At 42.1% G+C, this 23457-nt stretch overlaps 1 protein-coding gene across 10 annotated transcripts in view; it reads left to right on the top strand.

The window, feature by feature from the left end:
• PRUNE2 (prune homolog 2 with BCH domain) overlaps positions 1–23457 on the top strand; it is a 458932-nt gene that overhangs the window by 247320 nt on the left and 188155 nt on the right. For 3 of the 10 annotated variants that reach the window (XR_011320642.1, XM_069763099.1, XM_069763110.1), the window contains exon 1: positions 6194–6351. The exons of 6 other annotated variants lie outside the window; for them this stretch is intronic. The gene's annotated coding sequence lies outside the window, so the exon portion shown is untranslated. Of the gene's footprint in view, positions 1–6192; positions 6352–23457 lie in introns of those variants that run through there. One more of the 10 variants, XM_069763090.1, reaches the window with a different exon arrangement.

Consider the following 23457-nt stretch of genomic DNA (forward strand, 5'->3'; position numbering starts at 1 on the left):
CGGGGAACAGCGCTTACTGTACTGCTGCTTCTCAGGTGCCGGGACGCGTCATACGGATGACATCCCAGTATGTCATCCATGTGCACGTGTGCTGGACATTTTGCGGCTCTTGCGAACTGTAAAAACGGTAATGTCTGCATGTGGGTCACACGTACACATGATCCACGGAAGCACACTGACATGTGCACTGACTCATTTTCTTGAATGGGTCTATGTGTGTAGGTGTCTCTGGTACATGTAAACACTGTCACCATACGTACCAAGGACATTGACGTGTGAAAGAGCCCTTACTACAGTAGCGTATTTGGACACAGAGAAAGTGTTCCCAGAGAATGAAAATAGTGGGAATCAAATAAAGGGCACTAGGAATCTGATTGGGAAACAAACAGTACAAAATGAAGTAACAAATGTGATCAGGTTATAAGGGGTTTGGTTGTAGATACAAACATAGATTCTACAAAACTCTGCAAAGATTACAAATAAGGATGAGCGAGTAGTGAAATATTCGGACTCGCTATACTTGTAATGAGTAGGTCCTAATACTCGGGTATTCATAACGAGTAGCGAGTCCAATGCAAGTCAAGACAGTTCATTTTCCCATGTTCAAGAGTTCACCGCGGGTCAGGCTGTGAGGCAGCACAGCATCAGTGATGTCACTGACATATATATATATATATATATATATATATATATATACATATATATATATATATATATATATACTGTATATATATATATGTATACACACCTATTCTATGACTGATCTATGACACTGCGCGGGAGATCTGAATATTGCGAGGCGAGTAGTGAAATACTCGCTATGTTCCGAGTACCGCATTACTCGCCGAGAACCGAATACTTGTGAATATACTCGATCATCCCTAATTACAAACTGTATATAAATTATATTGTTGCTACAGACATAAAAATTTTAATCAAGGTGTGTGAGCCCATGCACAAGCAACAGGAAGACCTCATTTTGATTGGATGCTACATTAATGAGATTCACCTTATTAGTGGAAAAGTGGGATCCAGCTATACTTTGTTTTAATTAAAAGGAGTCTTAGACAGATGGGTGGATATGGCGCTAGTCTGAAAAGGAACAGTGACCACTCCCTAAATGCAAAAGGCATAGGTTAACTACATTAGTAAATGAATTAGTGACAGACTGAAGGATAAGTTGTAGTCTGTAACCATGATGACACATAGCTTTGAAGACCTACATGACCTTTCTATAACAGGTTTTGGATGGTCCTGGAAACTAGTGGTAATTTAAGGATGAAAGTATTGTAGCATTTCTCCAGTGACTTCCATTACAGCGCACTAAAACCTGCCCTGCGACATTACTGACAAATGTGCTCACCAGTTTCTCTCTGTCTTCATTGCTAGAGTAAAGAAAAGCCTTCTGTACAGATTTAGATATTTTTCCATAACTCAGATAAATAAATGTGGTCAAAGTGAATTTACCGCTGCGTGGCCGGTAGATTGCACTCTCTGTAGAAACATATACCTGCAAGACTAGAGATTTCTCAACCATTTATAGCCATGCTGCGAAGTAAACAGGGCATTCTTCAGGAAGATTCTTCTCATTTCCTAGCAGTCAGAGCTATGTACAAGCGATGGCAGTATCTTTTACCAGTAGCAGCAATATCGACATAAATGTGTAATGATTAATTTTTCAGGATTCTCTTCAGGTGAGAAAGCAGTAAAGTTAAAAGACTGAGTTAATAAATCTGTTGTATAAGAATACAAATACCATAAAGTGCTTGCGCCTTCTTAGTCTATTGTGACTTCTGTAGTAATATAACGTGCACTTGTCTATTCATACTGGCATATGAGTGGAAAACCTATGACAGAGGAGGTATATGCTGCTACTAAGTCAATAAGGCCTCATTCAGACGTCACTGATTTTTTACATATATAAAAACACAGATAGAAGTCTATGGGTTTGCAAAAAAAATTTTTGTATTGATCAACAGCATCCAATTTTTATAGATACACTGCCATTATTAACATAGGAAACTGTTTTTGATCTCGTAAATGTTATTCACTGCAGATATATAAATATGATGCCATACGGGTGAAAATCCAGATGAAAAATAGTCAATCTTTTCTGGATGAAAATCAGACGATTTACTATTCGCTCGTGTAAACTTACCCTTGTAATGTTAATCATGGACAGTACATGGACTGCACACTGATTCCATCCTTGTGTTGGCCATGATTTTCATGAACCCATAGACTTGTGTGGATAATTTTTGTGTGGGTAATTTTAATCCATGACTCGAATCTAAAGGCCCCGTCACACTTAGCGACGCTAAAGCGATCCCGACAACGATACGACCTGTCAGGGATCGTTGCTGCGTCGCTATGTGGTCGCTGGTGAGATGTCAAACAGTGAGATCTTCCCAACGACGCAGCAGCGATGCGGCGACCTGTAGCGACCTGTACAACGATGTCGTTGGTCGTTGTGACCCTGTCACATGGCAGCTATTATGACGATTCAGACCTCGATGAGGGACGTCCTGTGTGACGTTGTAGTCACACAGGCGTGCATTTGCGTTGCCTTTTCCGCGCCCATTCAGTTCCGATTGGTGGTTTACAGATTAAGGAAAAATGAAAACGCATTTGAGACCCCAAACGATACCTACCGTGCACAAAATATAGGTGTCAGAAGAACCGTTGAAGAATAGATACATCGAAGAGGAGTCGCAGGCCGGAGAACTCTACAACGATCTGCAAACCACCACGCGGTCAGGTACAAAGGATGGAAGCGCTACTATGTCGCCTTCTGTTGAAGGCATGACCGCCAATCAGAACGCAGTAGCGACCACCAATCGGAGCGGAGGGGTGGGGAAAAGGCAACGCAAATGCACGCCTATGTGTCGGTGTCTGAGTCGTCAACGAGGTCGTTGGTAAGGTGTCAAACACAACGATGTGTGCTACCCAGCGGGACCTCAACGATCAAAAAAAGGTCCAGGCCATTCCGACACGACCAGCGATCTCACAGCAGGGGCCTGGTCGCTGCTACGTGTCACACATAGCGAGATCGCTACTGAGGTCGCTGTTGCGTCACAAAACTTGTGACTCAGCAGCGCTCTCACTAGCGACGTCGCTTAGTGTGAAGTAGCCTTAACAAGAACATCTAAACAGCTTTATAGACTAAAATGGGTACACGGTTTAACACAAATGGAACACGTATGTGACTCACGGACATCTGATTGAGGCCTTAATGGGGTTGTCTGGTCTTAAACTGTAAGTATGCTTTAGCTGTCCCCTCCCCCTCCACCAGGAGGCCCAGGACAGAAATTCTAGTGTATCAGCATAGGGATAACAAAAAGCAACAAACATACAAACACTCACTAAAGGTAGAGAGGTATATAGGGAAGGATAGGAATGTACCAATCAAATGGGAAAAGGACAGTGAGGAAAGTATACACCCAAAAACAACATGCAACCATCTCCAGTAGCAACAATGATCTCCAATTCAGCAAACCGTCTCCAAGAAGCTAGGAAGCAAAGTTTATACTGGCAAGGAAGAGAAGATCTGGCCAGGTTTTATAGCGAGAGGTAATGACCAGATCAGAAGCAGCTGAAATGGAGCTGCATGTTTCTGAACAGCATAGAAAGGGTTGCCAACCTCTTCAGCTGCAAAGGATACCAAAAACCTGTGAAAAACATTATGGATCTTGAGAGTCTGCGGAAGCTTCAGATTAAATATTACAGGTTGATTACAGCAACCACCGTATAAGGACCAATAAACCTAGGACCTAGCTTCCAAGATGGAACGTTCAGTTTAATATTTTTGGTGGATAGCCATAGTAAATCATTCACCCTCAAGTCCGGACCTGACAATCATTTTTTTTATCAGCCATACGTTTGTATTTGTCTCCAATGAGCTTTAAATTATTCTGAATTCCTTCTGTGGCACCCCAGGAGTCTGAATGCCACAATGGTATTGCTTTCCTCATGCTAGAGGTGATGTCATGCCTGGAAACAAGGAGGGATCCCTTAATCAGGTAATACTGACATGTAACACCGTTCTCACTCCAGGCCAGAAGGGGGAGCTCTAAACCTGGCTTCAGGGTAGCTTCCCTATATTTTCTGGCTGGAGGAGGAGTTAGTAGAGAGTCTGCTAGGGACAGTGAGAGGAGGCAAAGGGAGAGGATCCTGGGATCTGGAGCTGTGAGTGGGCTCACCCCAGAAGAAAATGCCAAGAAACCGGACACCGGGGTCCGTGGTGATGTGGGAGTTGCAGACCCAGCCACTGAACCCGGAGGGCAGGAGATTGCAAGTCTCCTGTCCCATTCAACACCTGCACAACCACAGCAAGTGAGGAGCCTGGGGCTTCCATAGAAAGGACAGTGCCCATGAAAGGTTCAAGCTGTCAGCCATACAGGTTGAGAATACAGACACTGACAGGACTTGTGCAGAGCTTCAGGCGGCAAGGGTCAGATATACAGGGCAGAGGGAAGGCCTCTGAACCAACCTGGCTAAGTGGATCCCAAGCTGTTTCCAGGCTGCCCGGACCCCACCATCACCTGTTACCTGTACCCTGCACTGTACCTGAATTCTACCAGTAAAAGGTAAAGGAAACTGTTATCCCTGTTATTTCCTGCACCCTCAGTCGTGCACCCCACCATCAACTATCCCTCTTACCAGCTACACCGGGAGCCCTGGGGGCCAAGCTCTTACCTGTGGGGAGCTATACCATCTAAGCTGCAAGACCAACAGCCCCAGAGAACCCCTTTAAGCAGCGAAGCACATGTGGTGTCACGAACACTACATCATTAGACTTTATTCCCATTTTGATTAACCCCCTTTTACTGGACGCCCAGGGCCATGGACCGGGTGACTGCCACTGTGACCACCCCTTTAAGAACAGAACCGGACTGGTACCGATTACCCCACGGTCCTAGCGTACGCTCCACTTCCCCTGGTATTATGATAAAGCATTGTTTTTTGCCTCTGTTTTTTACACTGTTCACTGAAGGGGTTAACTAGAGGGACAGTTTTAAAGAGCGGATCGTTAGGGATGCAGCAATATGTGTACTTTTATTGTTTGTTTTTTTTTTTTTTTTACAGAAATAAATGTATTTGAAAAATATTTGTTTCTTTTTTTTATTTGGGGATTTAAAAAAATATATTTTTACACTTTTTAGTATTTGTTTAAACTTTTCTACATTGTCTCATCCTGGGACATCACTGTATAGCATCAGATTGCTGTACTGATCCTCTGCCATGCTTCTGCACAGCAGAGTATCGGAGCAGCATCTGACAGGCAGAGAAGGAGGCACGTCAGCTCCTCACAAGCCACCTTCCCTGCTGGACCCGAAGGACCAGCCATCATGTGGTCGGGAGTCTCCGAAGGACACCCGCACCTGATTGCCGTGGCGCTCAGCATGAGGCCGCACGATTGTGCCACCGTATATATAGTGCTCTGCGGTAGCATGTGCAGGAGGATGTTGGGAAGGAGTTAAAGGGAATCTGTCAGCAGATTTTTGCTACCTCATTTGAAAGCAGACTAATGTAGGTAAAGAGAAGCTGAATCCAAGGATGTATCACTTAGATTACTGGGTGCAGCTGTTCTGTCAATCAGAGTTTTTAGATTTAGCGATGAAGCAGAGCTGAGAAAGCTATTCCCCACCCACCCCACAGCTAACCCCTCCCACACCACAGCTAACCCCGCCCACATCAAGCTCCCAGTGTACAAAGCTCATAGACAGTGAGCTGCTTAGTTGGTGGACTAGTCCGGCAATATTGCTCTCTTGGTGATAAATCCTTCACAGTTAGTAAACAGCAGGACGCAGTTTGACAAGTAACACGTCCCTGAATTCTGTGTTTCACCCTCTATCTCCTCCTGTCTTCAGATTACATAGCAAAAACCTGCTGACAGATTCCCTTTAATCTAATAATATGAAAGAATTATCCTGTTGTGCATTCATTTGATCATGTTGGGATATTAAATCTGCTGATTAGAGAAGTGCTTAATATCGCACACTATAAATATACTATTCCTAGAGGAGTGTGATATAATAGAGCCAGATCTAAATAATCCATACATTATTGAATGGGCTAGCATCATTGACAACCGCCACGACTCTGCACTGTCAGTTTTATTGAGTCCTCCTCAAGCTGCCCTTCAAACCACTGCATCTGCTCCTGCTTTCGGCTGCATTGAGCTGACTGCTAGAGAGCAGGTGATCATTGCTATTTGGATGTACCACTGATCATGTGATCAGAACATGGTGGAACGCTGTATTCCATGCAAAACAAAGAGGGATGCTGAAAATACGGTAATCCTGAGCAGAGATTCTCCGCAGGAAGGGACGCATCCGAAGCCTTTGCAAGGTAAATTCGTGTTCACAAAGAATGCCTGCAATTATTAACCCATGCTTGCACAGGCCTTTGTTTCCTTCTCACAAAAGAAGCAGCCGGGAGGAAAGGACAGAGCTGGCCGGGTACGATGCTCCAAGGCATCGCCGCCTCTCGCATCCAGGCAGCTGCTGACTAATTCCCGCTTTATATTCTCCATAGAGGCGACACTGAGGCTTCATTTGTGATGGAGCATCTTAGATATTCTGGAGGTGCAGCCTTTCAGGCATTTCCCCGGCCTGGAAATTTCAAGCATTTAGCTGTTTACTGTGTTATGTTCTTCTTATTTGAATATGCAAATCAGCCACATTAGTATCAGCGTGTAAATGGCAGAACCTGAACAAATATTTTATTATAATTTTGAAGTAAGGTAGTTTTACATAATATTAGTTAAGTTAAATAGTCTAAATATGGAAACGAAGGCATCCAAGGTGTGGTAATCATTGCTTGGCGTCCTAAAAGAATTAACCCTTTTATCTGTTCCCGTGCGATGCTGTTTTTCAACCACACTGCAAAAGGAATTGTTATTTCTTTTTATAATCCAGCTCCTATAATAAGGTTGTTAGAAAATGATCCGGTGTAACACTCCTTTCTCTGCCCTGGCTTGTCCTGGATATTTAACGCCTCTATTGAGACACACAATCCAATACAAAAAAACTATAGTAGATGGGTAACATGATTTTCATTAGGTTTTTTTTTTTTTATATATTTCTGTTGCACTACAATTCAAAAGCAACGTCCGATTATCATTAGTTATTATAGTTATTATTTAGTAAATTTAAATAGAAAATTAGTTTTATCCGTTTCAAGTTATTTCAGTGACCAGGGTGGGTTTTTCATATTTTACCAGAAGGGGACCAACAATTTTGTCCATGTATGTGAATGTGATAAGCCTGTCATTGAGGACAAGAGCAGAGATGCTGCACACATTTGGGATTGAGGTTCTTAGGACCGCCAAAGGAAATTATTTTGACTTTTAATTGCACAGTAAACGCCACTGTTATCATCCACGTCATATTATGAACAAAAATTATTTGGGAAAGAAATCATAACTATTTCCTGTTCTACCTTGCTAATATGCTTACTTAAAGGGATTGTCCAGTACATAAAACATCTATGTTTAAGTCCCAACCACTTTTATAATTTGCTTTATTTTTAAATTCCCTACTATTCTCCCTATTTTTCAAATCTCTATATCTTATTTTTCTTTAATTTACCTTCCGTGAAGTTTTGTTTGAGGGGAGTGTCAAATGCAATGTCATCAGGAAGATGGCCCTGCGCGCACCCTGAAATGGGACATCATCATGTATTAGCTCTGCAGTCACTTACCTTTTTTTACCGCCATCCCTGATGATGTCTGGAATCAATCGTGGTGTTAGTGATGGAGATAAGGAGAAGTGATCACAGCTTCTATCACCACCACACTACTTTTATCCATGCCACCCCCTATCTTCATTCCTCAGCACCACACTTCTACTGTCACCCTTCTCCTCCTTCACTGAAACCAGATGTCATCAGGTCTGGTGATAGAAGCAGTGTAAGTGACAGCAGTGCAGCCCCACAAATTCTATCACCACCCTGAAACAAATCATCAATAGGTGGTACTCAACCTGCTTCCATCAACACCCCCTAATGATGATTCGTTTAATTGCAGTGATAGAAATTATGGGGCAATGCTGCTGTCACTCACCCTGATTTTATCACTACTCACTCATCACATCTAGTTAAAGTGAATGAGACGGAGGTGACAGACAAAGGCTGGCAGTGGTAAGTAAAGATATAGCAGCGCTGTGGACAAATGAAGTGTGGCGACATGAGAGAAGCTGCCATCACCTCTTGCTGCCTCCACCACCATCACCACAATTTATTTTGATTGTCATCAAGGGTCGATGGTAATCAGAGGGCGAGAGGCTGTGGTAAGTAAATGCAGTACTGCCCCCTCATGATGCCCCATTTCAGAGGTGGTGATAGAATCTGCGGGGAAGTGACTGCAGAGACATCCTTCTGTGACATTTCATTTTAGATTCCCCTCAAACAAAATGTCAAAAGGGTGTAAAGTAAAAATTAAAAAAATAAAAGACATATAGGGATTTGCAGGTTACGGAGACTGGTAGGGAGATTTATAATAAAATAAATTAAAAAAGTAGTTAGGGCATAAAAATTAATATGATTAAAGGGCTTTTTATGTTTTGGACTCCCCCTTTAAAATGCATTTTTGACTTAAGTCTTCTGATTCTTCTAGATTATGAACCCTGTTGTGGAAAAGCTCTTGGTATCGTTTACTTTGTCTTTCTGCTTTAGGGTGTTGTATGTATTGGTATAAGCATGAGAAAATTGAACAAAAATAACACAAAACTTAGTAAAGCTGTTTACCGATTGTCAACCAAGTAAACACTGTAAACATGTTAGCTCTGAAAAAAGATGCTGGACATGAAGAAGAGTAAATGGAGTAGGCTACATGGAACAGATTGGAAATCCCGGGAGAAAAAGGCCGTAGAGTACGGTGATGTAGGGACAGATGGTACTTGTGTACACTCGCACTTAGGCTTTCATACTACCAATAGTAAATTGTCAATGTTTCATTAAATTTAGGCTCATCTGATAGGCAATGCAATGACTAACAATCTTGCACAGCACGTTATTTACTGAAAAATAGATTTTTAGCCTTAAGTTTCAAGCCCGAGTGTCCACCCCCAGCGTCTCCTTTTGTTGTCAAGAGTAATTTGTTTTGAGCAGCATAGTTCAACATAGGAAATGAAGGCCAGTCTTTGCCTTTTTGTTCCTGTTCTCCTTCCTGCCTACCTGCATACAGGCAGTAAAAATCCACAGGCTTCCAATTTTGGACAGAGAAGCCATTGGATATTGCCAGTTACAGTACATCCTAGGGAAATTCCAGCTTCTTTAGTGCTGACAAAATGTTGACGAAGGAAAACTCACTCAAAAAAGGTCCTTGGACATTTGACTAGCGTACCATTAGACTAGTGTAAAGTTGTGGGGGTGAGGGCAGCAAGAGCATGCTTTTACTCTGGCGGCAGGTACCCTTTAAATACAACTCATCAGTGATAACTGATTCTCAGTCCACCACATACATATCATAGGATCACTCTATTATCAATGTTATCTATTGAGGTGCTCTTTTTAACCTGATGATGGCCAAAGGCAGTAATTTACATAGCTTGGTCCTGGGCTTTAACCCTGCTCAATTGAAGCTTCCAAGGGATCTGGCGATCACGAAAACAAAGAATATTGACTGATCATTAAGGCCCTTTCCAGCCTGGTCATCTATAGGTTAAAGCCTCCATGTTAACAGAAAAGAACATAGTGTAACAACCAGTCAGTATTTGTAGAGCAAATTGGTTAAGCACATATAATTTGTGGTGATATAATGTAAAAAAAGCATAGAAACTTACCTTTCCTTATATAGTACTATGCCAAACTTTTAGCCATAACTTTTTTATTTTTCGGTCAATACGGCCATGTGCGGGCTTGTTTTTTGCTGGACAAGTTGTACTATTTGAAAAACACCTTTGATTTTACCATATCGTGCACTGAAAAACTGTTTTTATTTTACCATGTACACTTAGGGTATGTTTCCAAGTTCAGGAAACGCTGCGTTTTTGACGCTGCGTTGAGCCGCAGCGTCAAAAACGCATCGTCCAGATGTTACAGTATAGTGGAGGGGATTTAATGAAATCCTGTCTCCCCTATGCAGGAAAAAACGCATGCGGCATAGCCGCGAAAACGCACATGCGACGCGTCTTTTCAGAACGCAGCATGTCGTTACAATGAGCAAAACACGCAAGGTGACCTACCAGTAACCTCAGGTGCAGATTTGGTCAGGATTTTACCTGCATAAAATCCTGACCAAATCCTGAAGCAAGCCTGAACGTGGACACAAACCCTTAGGCTATGTGCACATGTTGCGGATTAGCCTTAGGAATTTCTGGTGCGGATTCTGTCTCTCCTGGCAGAAAACGCACCTGCGGATTTGTTGCGTTTTTTGTGCGGTTCCGCAGTGTTTTTTGTGCGTTTTTGCTGCGGTTTTCACCCCTGCGGTTTTCTATAATGGAATGGGTACAAAAACGCTGCAGATTCACAAAAAAGAAGTGACATGCTACTTCTTTTAAATTGCAGCGTTTCCGCAGCGGATTTTCCGCAAAGTGCACAGCATTTTTTTTTCTCATTGATTTACATTGTACTGTAAATCAATTGCGGATCTGCAGCGTTTCTGCACTGCAAAAAACGCTGCGGATGCGCAGAGAATCCGCAACATGTGCACATACCCTAAATGCTAAAACTGACCTGCCATTAGATTCCCCAGGTCATTACAAGTTCGTAGATACCAAACATGTCTAGATTCTGTTTTATTTAAGTGGTGAAAAAGCATCCACAGTTTGCAAAAAAAAAAAAAAGGCACCATTTCCGAGACCAGTAGCATCTCGATTTTTGGGATCTGTGGCTGAGTGAGGGCCTATTTTTTTTGTGCGTCGAGCTGATGTTTTTATTGATACCATTTTGGGGCAGATACAATGTTTTGATCGCTCGTTATTGCATTTTATTGCAATGTTGCAGCGACCAAAAAAACATAATTCTGGCGTTTTATAAACTGTTTTCTTGTTACGCCATTTATTGACCATATGTATTCTTTTTTTTTTGGTAGACCGGGCATTTCTGAACACAACAATATCAAATATCTGTCTATTTTTAATTATTGTTTTATTTGGAATGGGACAAATGGGGGGGGGGATGATTTATAATTTTAAATTTCTTAAATTTTTCTAAGATTTTTAAAAACTTTTTTTTACTTAATACTCCAAGGGATACTAGAAACTGCGAACATCTGATTGCCTGTGCTACTCATAGCAGGGCTTATTATCTGCCACAAGGTGGCGCTCATAGTGATTTGGCAATGACAACCACAGAGGTTTCCTGCAGACCCCAGGATTTCATGCCAACCCATCGGCAACGGTCATGTGACACAGGAGCCAATGGGCGAGGTTTGTGACTCGCTTCCAGCACGAGAATGTTAAGCGCCGCTGTCAGAGATTGACAGCGGCATTTAACATGTTAACAGCCGCGGTTGGATCGCAATTCCACCTGCGGCTGTTAGAGGCAAAAAACAGCGGATCAGATCAGTTGTCATGTCTTGAAAAATATGCGAGCTCAGCGCCGGAGCCCGCATGGAGAGCGGGGACACGACCTTTGATGTAGATATACATCAAAGGTCGTAATGGGGTTAAACTATAGAAATGTTAATAGTTTATTTTTTATCAATTCTCAGAATAGAAAGTGAGTTAAGAAAGTGAAATCTAAATTAACTCTATATTTTGTATGGCCTCCTTTTGCCTACAAAACAGCGCCCTACCTATGCACAGGTACACACAGTTTTTGGAGAAACTCCCAGTTCTTCTTTATTGTGAAGATAGTTCTTAATGATATTAGCTGTTATTTTTAGGTAGTTTTTCTACTGCAGAATAAATCTGGAGCCAATCAGACACCTTCCTGTTTGTGATGCATGATGGATAAGTATCTTCCTGTATTTCTCAGCATCCTAAATATATTCCCATCTCCATTTGCTGGCTTAAGTGCAGCCACAAACTTGCAAGGAACCTCCACCCTGCTTCACTGTTACCTGAAGACACTCATTATTGTACTGCTCTCCAGCCCTTTAGCGAAGAAACTGCCTTGTTTTACAGCCAAATATTTCACAATTTGACTTCAGTCCAGAGCAGCAACTGCCATTTTTCTGCACCTCCTATGTTTTTGTGCATAGTTGAGTCGCTTGACCTTATTTTCAGTTCAAAAGTATGATCTTTATCAACAATTTTTCCATGAAGACCACTTCTGGCCTTACTTTTATGGTCAGTGTATCTATATATATATAAAGCTGAGTGTATGTATGCGTGTATGTGTATGTATGTATCAAGCCAAGCCCCATCACTCCGCAAAGCCACACTCACTCCACACGCAAACAAAGCCCCGTCCACACGGGCCATGCTGTTAGGCGGAGACACATTCACCCCGAAAGCCACCCTGCAAAACTCACCGGCTGCGACGTCCCAGCTGCTGTGAGCTACAGTCAAGGCCGCCGCCATCAGAGTATCAGTGCTCGGCAAGCACAGGCCACATCTAGCTCCGTCGTTTCTAGAATGGAGTTGCTCCTGAGGGCATGACGTCAAGGAAAAGGGAGCAGCCTCATGGATTACACCGCTGTGCTCATAACAGGAAGTTGCTGTGCAAGTGTGAGGGGAAGAGAGGAGTGAGAGGAAAATGAGAGGCGTGATGGGAAAATGAGAGAAGTGAGGTGCTGCTGCAGTATGAGGCTGTGTATTGAGAAGAGTGAGGCGCTGCAGGTGGAGGCTGTGTATAAGGCCACATTCACACGTTCAGTATTTGGTCAGTATTTTACCTCAGTATTTATAAGCCAAAACCATGAGTGGGAGAAAAATACAGACGTGGTGACGTTCCAAGTTTTAGCTTACAAATACTGAGGTAAAATACTGACAAAATAATTTGTGAACAAGGTTTAAAGGAGAAAAGTGTGGTGCTGCAGAAGAAGTAGGCTGTGTATGCGATACGCTTTATTGCAATTAGTGCAATTTCTCTCGGGATCAAGTATTTCCAATTGTATATAGAAGAGGAGTGTGAGGTGCTGCCGGAGGAGGCGACTATAAAGGAGAAAAGCTGTGCTGCAGAAAAATGCTATGTATAAAGGAGGAGCGTGAGGTGCTGCTGGAGGAGGCGACTATAAAGGAGAAAAGCTGTGCTGCAGAAAAATGCTATGTATAAAGGAGGAGTGTGAGGTGCTGCCGGAGGAGGCGACTATAAAGGAGAAAAGCTGTGCTGCAGAAAAATGCTATGTATAAAGGAGGAGTGTGAGGTGCTGCCGGAGGAGGCGACTATAAAGGAGAAAAGCTGTGCTGCAGAAAAATGCTATGTATAAAGGAGGAGCGTGAGGTGCTGCTGGAGGAGGCGACTATAAAGGAGAAAAGCTGTGCTGCAGAAAAATGCTATGTATAAAGGAGGAGCGTGAGGTGCTGCCGGAGGAGGCGACTATAAAGGAGAAAAGCTGTGCTGCAGAAAAATGCTGTGTATAAAGAAGGAGCATGAGGTGCAGGAGGTATAAGGCCCCTTAACTCTTGAATGAGTTAAAAATAATTTACTATCAATGCTTGGGTATTGGGATTATAAAATCCTCAACATTGTCCATTTCTTGGTGTCCTCAGTGCTGAGAAAAACAGACAGATATATCTATCCGTCATGCAATATCATAAAGGAGGAATCTGATTGGCTCTAATTTATTCAGCTAAAAGACAAAGAATCAAAGCTAATCTTCAAGAATGATCTTCAGGGTAAAGAAGAACTAGGAGTTCTGCAAGTGTTTATATGCCTCCCACAGAGGATCTGAATGTCAGAAGATCTGTGGTTAGCTGTCTAAGGCTACGTTCACATTAGCGTTCCGCTAATGTGCGTCGCTGTTGCGTCGGCGACGCAGCGGCGACGCGCCCCTATGTTTAACATAGGGGACGCGTGCGTTTTTTTGGTTGCGTTTTTCGACACGTGCGTCGTTTCCGACGCTAGCGTCGGACGCAAGAAAATGCAACAAGTTGCATTTTTCGTGCGTCCGATTTTTTGCGCGCGTTTTTTGTGCGCGTTTTTGCGCGCGTTTTTTGTGCGTCGTGCGTTGCGTCGCCGACGCACCGGCGCGCAACGCTAATGTGAACGTAGCCTAAGATGTTTGGAACAACTTCCCTGTAAAGTTCCTTCAAACTGTTTGCAAATGTACTTAGAAGAACTGATGTTGTTTTGAAGGCAAAGTATGGTCACACTAAATATTGATTTCATGTATAATTCTCTTTTGTTAATTCACTTTGCATTTTGTTAATTAATAAAAGTAAACTTTTAACACATCTATAAACACTTTGCAGCGTTTTTTCAACACCTGGCTAAAACTTTTGTACAGTCCTGTATATATTGTAACATTCCATTGATCTCATACTGTAAATTATAAAAGAAAAACAGCAATATAGTCTGTATAAAATTGTTACATAACTGGAGATTTTAAAAATAAAATTTTATTTATCCGTAATATGTCCCTTCTATTTACAACATATACATACAGTATATGTATATATTTCTATCTATACATATATATATATATATATATATATATATATATATATATATATATATATATATATATATATATAGACACACACATGCATTTTCTAGCTATATATCCCATGGAATAATCTCTATAAGTTGTTGGATATCAGCAAAATGTCACTTGGAATTGCTGCAATTATCATGTTGGTGTAGCGGAAGGGATTTCTAAAAATATACCTCCTTGGAGCATGTATGCTTTCATTATTTGTAATGGCCGATGCACTTTCTAATGCTTTCATACAGTACTCAGCAGAATATACAGAGATGTCTATGACTGCAAGCTCAAATGATCCATAGGAGCAGAGCCTTTCCTGTTCCTCAATATCATTGCAGCAAATAATCATGTTATCATTGTTTCTTAGCTATCTTTCTTAAAGGCAGTCTGTCACCCTTCAAATTAATATACAAGTCAGTGTTTCCGGTAGCTGTGCTGACAGTTTCACACGTACCGTAGACACTTACACACGTAGACACATTCAAATGAGTGGGTCTGTGCATCTGTCATTGTGATTCCATGAACTGTGTGTCTGTGGGCAAAACAAGCTGACATTTCCTTTTGTTAACAGCAGCACAGTCCGCAAAGCGTCTCGCATACGTACACACTGATCACACACTTATGACATCCGTGTGAAACGTGTCGGCGCCTGGGAATCAGTGATACTGTTCATGCTATTCCCCGGCGCCGGGTCCTGAACACAGCTCACATCACTGCCCTCTGCTCGCGCTGCAAACAATTTTGACAATTGTATTCAACTATTAACAGCTATAGCAGTCGATGGCTGATGGGAGTATACATCAGCAGCCACCTGTGCTATAAATAAATATATTTTAAAAATGATGTGTAGTTCCCCTGTATTTTTTATAAAAAGCCAGGCAAAATTCACAGCTGCAGGCTACAACCCTCAGTTGTCAGCTTTAGCAAATCTGGTTATCAAGAATAGAGGGGCCCCCATGCCATTTTTTTCAAGTATTTAAATAAATAATTGTAAAAATCGGCATGGGGACCCCATCATTTTTGACAGCCAGTCAAGCTAAAGCAGGCAGCTGGGAGCTGGTATTCTCAGACTGGTAAGGGGCCATGGATATTGGCCACGCCACCCTAAAAATAGCAGCCCACAACCATACCAGAAAGGCACATTTATTAGATGCACCAATTCTGGCACTCTACCCTTTGGTGGTGGCAAGTATTGTTTGTTGACATCAAGTCCACCTTTGTACTCACCTAATGTCCATTCCGTTAAAGCCCTTGTCTCCTGTAATAAAGTAAAGATAATAAACAACCATATCCGTCACTTATATGTCGTTCTGTCCCACGCTGTAATCCATGTTTGGGGATAAACAGTTTTCAACCTGGACGGTGCCAATGCTGAGAACCACTGAGGAATATGCATCTTTAGTGACCAGTGGTGACATCATCAGGTTACCGCAGGTCACTGAAGCTGTGTTCTCAACCAGACCCCTGAACTGCGGTGACCTCATCACCATGAGAAAAAGTCAGTGCGTTCACCGCATTTCAGGTCAGTGTGTTTACTGCAGTTCACCGTGAGAAATGTCACTGGTTTTCCCAGTAACAGAAATATCAGGACATGTCAAAGAGCCCTTAGCTCAAGCATGCACACAGTCTGGAAAGGCTCTTTCTCCACCCTGGCTCATCTCTGTGGTTGTTACTCAGTACTCTAAGACATTCGGAAGTGTGGCAAGTGGTACCCTCCTACACTGTGTATGCGTCTCTTGCATCTTGCGGGGCTTGGCTCAGGCAGTGTCAGTGCGTATGCACGCATGTGTGGGCTGACTTCAGACAGTACTCACCTTGGGTAGCAAGCACTGACAATAAGATGTGAAAGCAAGTGCTCAACATGCAATATGAGAGGGGCTAATGGGGCATTGAACTCTTGCAACAAAGCGCCTTCACTCACATAATGTACCACTAACATGTACAGTGCTAGTATGATTTCATAGGTACCAGGGCCCACATGTGTATTTATATATATATATATATATATATACAGTGGGGCAAAAAAGTATTTAGTCAGTCAGCAATAGTGCAAGTTCCACCACTTAAAAAGATGAGAGGCGTCTGTAATTTACATCATAGGTAGACCTCAACTATGGGAGACAAACTGAGAAAAAAAAATCCAGAAAATCACATTGTCTGTTTTTTTATCATTTTTTTTGCATATTATGGTGGAAAATAAGTATTTGGTCAGAAACAAACAATCAAGATTTCTGGCTCTCACAGACCTGTAACTTCTTCTTTAAGAGTCTCCTCTTTCCTCCACTCATTACCTGTAGTAATGGCACCTGTTTAAACTTGTTATCAGTATAAAAAGACACCTGTGCACACCCTCAAACAGTCTGACTCCAAACTCCACTATGGTGAAGACCAAAGAGCTGTCAAAGGACACCAGAAACAAAATTGTAGCCCTGCACCAGGCTGGGAAGACTGAATCTGCAATAGCCAACCAGCTTGGAGTGAAGAAATCAACAGTGGGAGCAATAATTAGAAAATGGAAGACATACAAGACCACTGATAATCTCCCTCGATCTGGGGCTCCATGCAAAATCCAACCCCGTGGGGTCAGAATGATCACAAGAACGGTGAGCAAAAATCCCAGAACCACGCGGGGGGACCTAGTGAATGAACTGCAGAGAGCTGGGACCAATGTAACAAGGCCTACCATAAGTAACACACTACGCCACCATGGACTCAGATCTTGCAGTGCCAGACGTGTCCCACTGCTTAAGCCAGTACATGTCCGGGCCCGTCTGAAGTTTGCTAGAGAGCATTTGGATGATCCAGAGGAGTTTTGGGAGAATGTCCTATGGTCTGATGAAACCAAACTGGAACTGTTTGGTAGAAACACAACTTGTCGTGTTTGGAGGAAAAAGAGTACTGAGTTGCATCCATCAAACACCATACCTACTGTAAAGCATGGTGGTGGAAACATCATGCTTTGGGGCTGTTTCTCTGCAAAGGGGCCAGGACGACTGATCCGGGTACATGAAAGAATGAATGGGGCCATGTATCGTGAGATTTTGAGTGCAAACCTCCTTCCATCAGCAAGGGCATTGAAGATGAAACGTGGCTGGGTCTTTCAACATGACAATGATCCAAAGCACACCACCAGGGCAACGAAGGAGTGGCTTCGTAAGAAGCATTTCAAGGTCCTGGAGTGGCCTAGCCAGTCTCCAGATCTCAACCCTATAGAAAACCTTTGGAGGGAGTTGAAAGTCCGTGTTGCCAAGCGAAAAGCCAAAAACATCACTGCTCTAGAGGAGATCTGCATGGAGGAATGGGCCAAGATACCAACAACAGTGTGTGGCAACCTTGTGAAGACTTACAGAAAACGTTTGACCTCTGTCATTGCCAACAAAGGATATATTACAAAGTATTGAGATGAAATTTTGTTTCTGACCAAATACTTATTTTCCACCATAATATGCAAATAAAATGTTAAAAAAACAGGCAATGTGATTTTCTGGATTTTTTTTTCTCAGTTTGTCTCCCATAGTTGAGGTCTACCTATGATGTAAATTACAGACGCCTCTCATCTTTTTAAGTGGTGGAACTTGCACTATTGTTGACTGACTAAATACTTTTTTGCCCCACTGTATATAGATATGTGTGTGTATGAAAGTCCGATATATATGTATGTATATATCATTTAATATTGGTTTTGAGGGTGATAGAATCTTTTTAAAATGCTTTGGAGGCTCTTCACGACATTTGAAATCCTGCATTAGTAGACAGCATAAGGATATCTACTAATGGCATCTCATGGCCAATGTAAAAAAAAAAAGTGACTTGCTTTTAGCTGAGGAAACATACTGCTTTTTACTTGGCACATCATTTCTTGAACAGAGGTTTGGAAATTTTTTCTCTCCTAAGTAGTTTGGATCATTTGTCTCTTTTATGTGCAGCCTTGTGGACATTTCAGTTTCAGCAGCTTAGTAGCGTATTTTTTTTTCCATCCTTGTGTCATTTAAAATTTGTATTTTGTTTTCTGATTTATATAGTGTGTATAAGTTTAATTTTAGACTATATGCACCCTTTAAATAAGCTATTTAGTGTAATAAAAGCCTATAAAATATGAAATGTGTGGCAGATTGTAGCAAGTATAAAATGCAGAAATTTTAGCTTAGTTTAAAATTTTGAAATTGTGAATAAAACTTTCAGTACAATAAATGGATTGTGATAATATCATGACTGCCACAGAACATAATCCTAAATACTATGCCAATAGAGGAGGGGGTTACAATCCACACCCCTTCCTTCACTTATTCACTGCTGAATTTTAGCACTTTAGGCTACGGTAATGTCTGGGTTCTTCATCTTGGTCTTCACCATCATACAAGCAGAACATAGAAAATGGCAGCAGCATTGGTATTGGTGTCACATCTCCTCCAAGACCTGCTCCTGTGATATCTGCTTCTGTCACCGCCATATTCATTCTGAAGATTGTGCTGGTGATAGAAGGGACGATGGGGCCATTGGCTCTGGGCTGTGCAGGCTCTCTCCAGCCACAGAAATTAGGGTGGTTGGGGCCTGTTGTGCCGTCCAGTCTGGCAGCAGGGTCAGGCCCGGTTTTAGACAAAGTGGGATCCTGGGCAAAAGTTTAAAGTGGGACCCTAAATGCTCACATATTGCACCATCACACACAAATATTTTGGTTGGAATTACTTGGGCTGAGTTCAGGCCATTAAATGAGCGTGATGGACAATATTGAATTCTTTCGCCACTTGTTTACCCGACTCTTTACACCGGCTGAGGAAGAATGATGGGGGACAGAACAATCACCAATAGATCAATCTGTCCCCATATAGTATCATTATCAAAGATTTTTGTTTCACCATAAACAATCCAATCACCCGATGAATGAGCAGCATTTTACTTGTTCGTTGGGTGATTGCCAACATGTTTACACCTATGAACTCTCATCTGTGGCTGCCGGTACTTATAAATGTGGATGCTGCATACACACAGTATGTGACACACACTATATGTTACACACACATATGTATACATACATCTAGCACACACCCATGTATACACAGAGCACATACACACATGTATACAGAGCACACACATACACATATACAGTATGTCTGCACACATATGTAAATACTACCAAGAGACGCACAGACAGACACACTCATCCATTCACATCATTGGGCTGTCTGTATCATACAGGATGGGTCCTCCAGAGAGAGACGCTCTTTGTAACCACTTATACTCTAGCCCAGATGATGATTCTCAACACAGGACCCCTTACATTAATTAAGAATGACCTAATATGCTTAATAAAATAGATTTTATAAACTGGAAAGTCACTAAAAAGAACATTTTCATAAGATCATCTACTTAGATTAAGTTAAATTATTAAGCACCATCCTAGTGTTCCAAAATCCCTATGACAACACATCCTGTCTTGTGATGTTTTGGTGTCACTAGGGTGGTCAGTAGTGGAAATGTTGAACTTAAAGCCTTGCAATTTCTGCCTGATAACTGCATATTTAGAAGTTACCCTAATTACATTTTATAGATATGATTATTTTTTTAGTTTGTTAGTAAACTCATCATGAACGTTAAAAGTTAAAAGAATGAAACCTGCAGGATGTGCGAGTCATGCAATTATATGGCTATAACAAGGATTTTGACCCCTTCCCCAGGGTGATTTTCTGTTTTTTTGTGTTTTTTCCTTCCCTTCTTCCAAGAGTCATAACTCTTTTTTTCTGTCCACATAGCAGTATGAGGGTTTATTTTTTGCGAGACAAGTTGTACTTTTGAATTACATCATTCATTCTACCAAATAGTGTACTGAAAAACAGGGAAGAAAATTCCAAGTCCGCTGAAATTGCAAAATAATGTAACTCCACAATAGTTTTTTTTTTAAGTTTTTATTTACCATGTTTACTATAAGGTAAAACTGACCTGCCATTATGATTCTACAGCTCAGTACAAGTATGTAGATACCAAACATGTGTAGCTTTTTATAATTAAAAGGTGAGAAAAAATTCTGAAATTTAAAAAAAAAAAATAATTTACTTTTGTCGCTAATTTCCAAGACCCAAAATGTTATCATTTTTTGGGATATGGCATTAAGTGAGAGCTTAATTTTTTTTCACCCTGAGCTGATGTTTTTACTGATACAATTTTGGGGCTGATTGATTTGATCTCCTCTTATTACATTTTATTGCCAAAAACATAATTCTGGCATTTTGATGTATTTTCTTATTACACCATTTACCAATCGGATTTATTTACATTATATGTTAATAGATTGGACTTATACAAACGCAACGTTATCAAGTATGTGTATTTTTTTTTTTTTTTCAATTGTTTTTATGCTATTATTAGTGTAGCTCCTTCTGTAGAGGCTGGGGCCCCCCAAGGGTGTGGGGGCCCTGGGCAACTGCCCTAATGCTGGCCCTGAACGGGATGTGTGTGCTTTACATAAGATGTATTCAGCTGCCTGCTTTGGCCGATGACGCAGCACCACACCCTACTAAACTCCAAGGTTACTGTTCGGAGTTGGCAGATATAGTTTTTCTTGGTCTGGTTCACTTCGATTTACGGCTCCTGTTACTATAGTATTACTCTATTACTCTATTTCAGGACTTGGCTCATTTAATGACCATTTTTTTGCCTGACGATTTTGTCCTTATCCATGCTTCCTGATACTTATTCAGATTGTTTGACCATCCTCTCCTTTGTGCTCTCCTTTGTCCAACTCCCTAAAAGCTACCGAGGGGACCACACAATAAGTCCAGATCCCTGTATAGGGATTCAAAGACTGGAAGGCTAAAGTCCAGAGTTTTGTCAAGGACTTGCAAGATGGAGTGGCAAAGTCTGTATGAGATTACTTTTTGAAGCTAGCGACCTCTGACAGACTTTACAATTGGATCCATCATGAGACTAACACAAGCGGCACTTGACTTATGTAATTAAAGGAATTTTTCACTGCAATAATATTGATAACCTATCCTCAATATACAGGTCCTTCTCAAAAAATTAGCATATAGTGTTACATTTCATTATTTACCATAATGTAATGATTACAATTAAACTTTCATATATTATAGATTCATTATCCACCAACTGAAATTTGTCAGGTCTTTTATTGTTTAAATACTGATGATTTTGGCATACAACTCCTGATAACCCAAAAAACCTGTCTCAATAAATTAGCATATTTCACCCATCCAATCAAATAAAAGTGTTTTTTAATAACAAACAAAAAAACCATCAAATAATAATGTTCAGTTATGCACTCAATACTTGGTCGGGAATCCTTTGGCAGAAATGACTGCTTCAATGCGGCGTGGCATGGAGGCAATCAGCCTGTGACACTGCTGAGATGTTATGGAGGCCCAGGATGCTTCAATAGCGGCCTTAAGCTCATCCAGAGTGTTGGGTCTTGCGTCTCTCAACTTTCTCTTCACAATATCCCACAGATTCTCTATGGGGTTCAGGTCAGGAGAGTTGGCAGGCCAATTGAGCACAGTAATACCATGGTCAGTAAACCATTTACCAGTGGTTTTGGCACTGTGAGCAGGTGCCAGGTCGTGCTGAAAAATGAAATCTTCATCTCCATAAAGCATTTCAGCCGATGGAAGCATGAAGTGCTCCAAAATCTCCTGATAGCTAGCTGCATTGACCCTGCCCTTGATGAAACACAGTGGACCAACACCAGCAGCTCACATGGCACCCCACACCATCACTGACTGTGGGTACTTGACACTGGACTTCAGGCATTTTGGCATTTCCTTCTCCCCAGTCTTCCTCCAGACTCTGTCACCTTGATTTCCGAATGACATGCAAAATTTGCTTTCATCAGAAAAAAGTACTTGGGACCACTTAGCAACAGTCCAGTGCTGCTTCTCTGTAGCCCAGGTCAGGCGCCTCTGTCGCTGTTTATGGTTCAAAAGTGGCTTTACCTGGGGAATGCGGCACCTGTAGCCCATTTCCTGCACACGCCTGTGCACGGTGGCTCTGGATGTTTCCACACCAGACTCAGTCCACTGCTTCCTCAGGTTCCCCAAGGTCTGGAATCGGTCCTTCTCCACAATCTTCCTCAGGGTCCGGTCTCCTCTTCTCGTTGTACAGCGTTTTCTGCCACATTGTTTCCTTCCAACAGACTTACCATTGAGGTGCCTTGATACAGCACTCTGGGAACAGCCTATTTGTTGAGAAATTTCTTTCTGGGTCTTACCCTCTTGCTTGAGGGTGTCAATGATGGCCTTCTTGACATCTGTCAGGTCGCTAGTCTTAAGGCCCCTTCACATTTAGCGACGCTGCAGCGATACCGACAACGATCCGAATCGCTGCAGCGTCGCTGTTTGGTCGCTGGAGAGCTGTCACACAGACCGCTCTCCAGCGACCAACGATGCCGGTAACCAGGGTAAACATCGGGTAACTAAGCGCAGGGCCGCGCTTAGTAACCCGATGTTTACCCTGGTTACCATGCTAAAAGTAAAAAAAAACAAACACTAGATACTTACCTACAGCTGTCTGTCCTCCAGCGCTGCGCTCTGCTTCTCTGCTCTCCTCCTGTACTGTCTGTGAGCCGGAAAGCAGAGCGGTGACGTCACCGCTCTGCTTTCCGGCTCACAGCCAGTACAGGAGGAGTGCAGAGCACAGCGCTGGAGGACAGACAGCGGTAGGTAAGTATCTAGTGTTTGTTTTTTTTTACTTTTAGCATGGTAACCAGGGTAAACATCGGGTTACTAAGCGCGGCCCTGCGCTTAGTTACCCGATGTTTACCCTGGTTACCAGTGAAGACATCGCTGGATCGGTGTCACACACGCCGATCTAGCGATGTCTCCAGGGAGTCCAGCGACGAAATAAAGTTCTGGACTTTATTCAGCGACCAACGATCTCCCAGCAGGGGCCTGATCGTTGGTCGCTGTCACACA

Source organism: Ranitomeya imitator, chromosome 1, assembly GCF_032444005.1.
Source record: "Ranitomeya imitator isolate aRanImi1 chromosome 1, aRanImi1.pri, whole genome shotgun sequence".
In the NCBI taxonomy this organism is placed as follows: domain Eukaryota; kingdom Metazoa; phylum Chordata; class Amphibia; order Anura; family Dendrobatidae; genus Ranitomeya; species Ranitomeya imitator.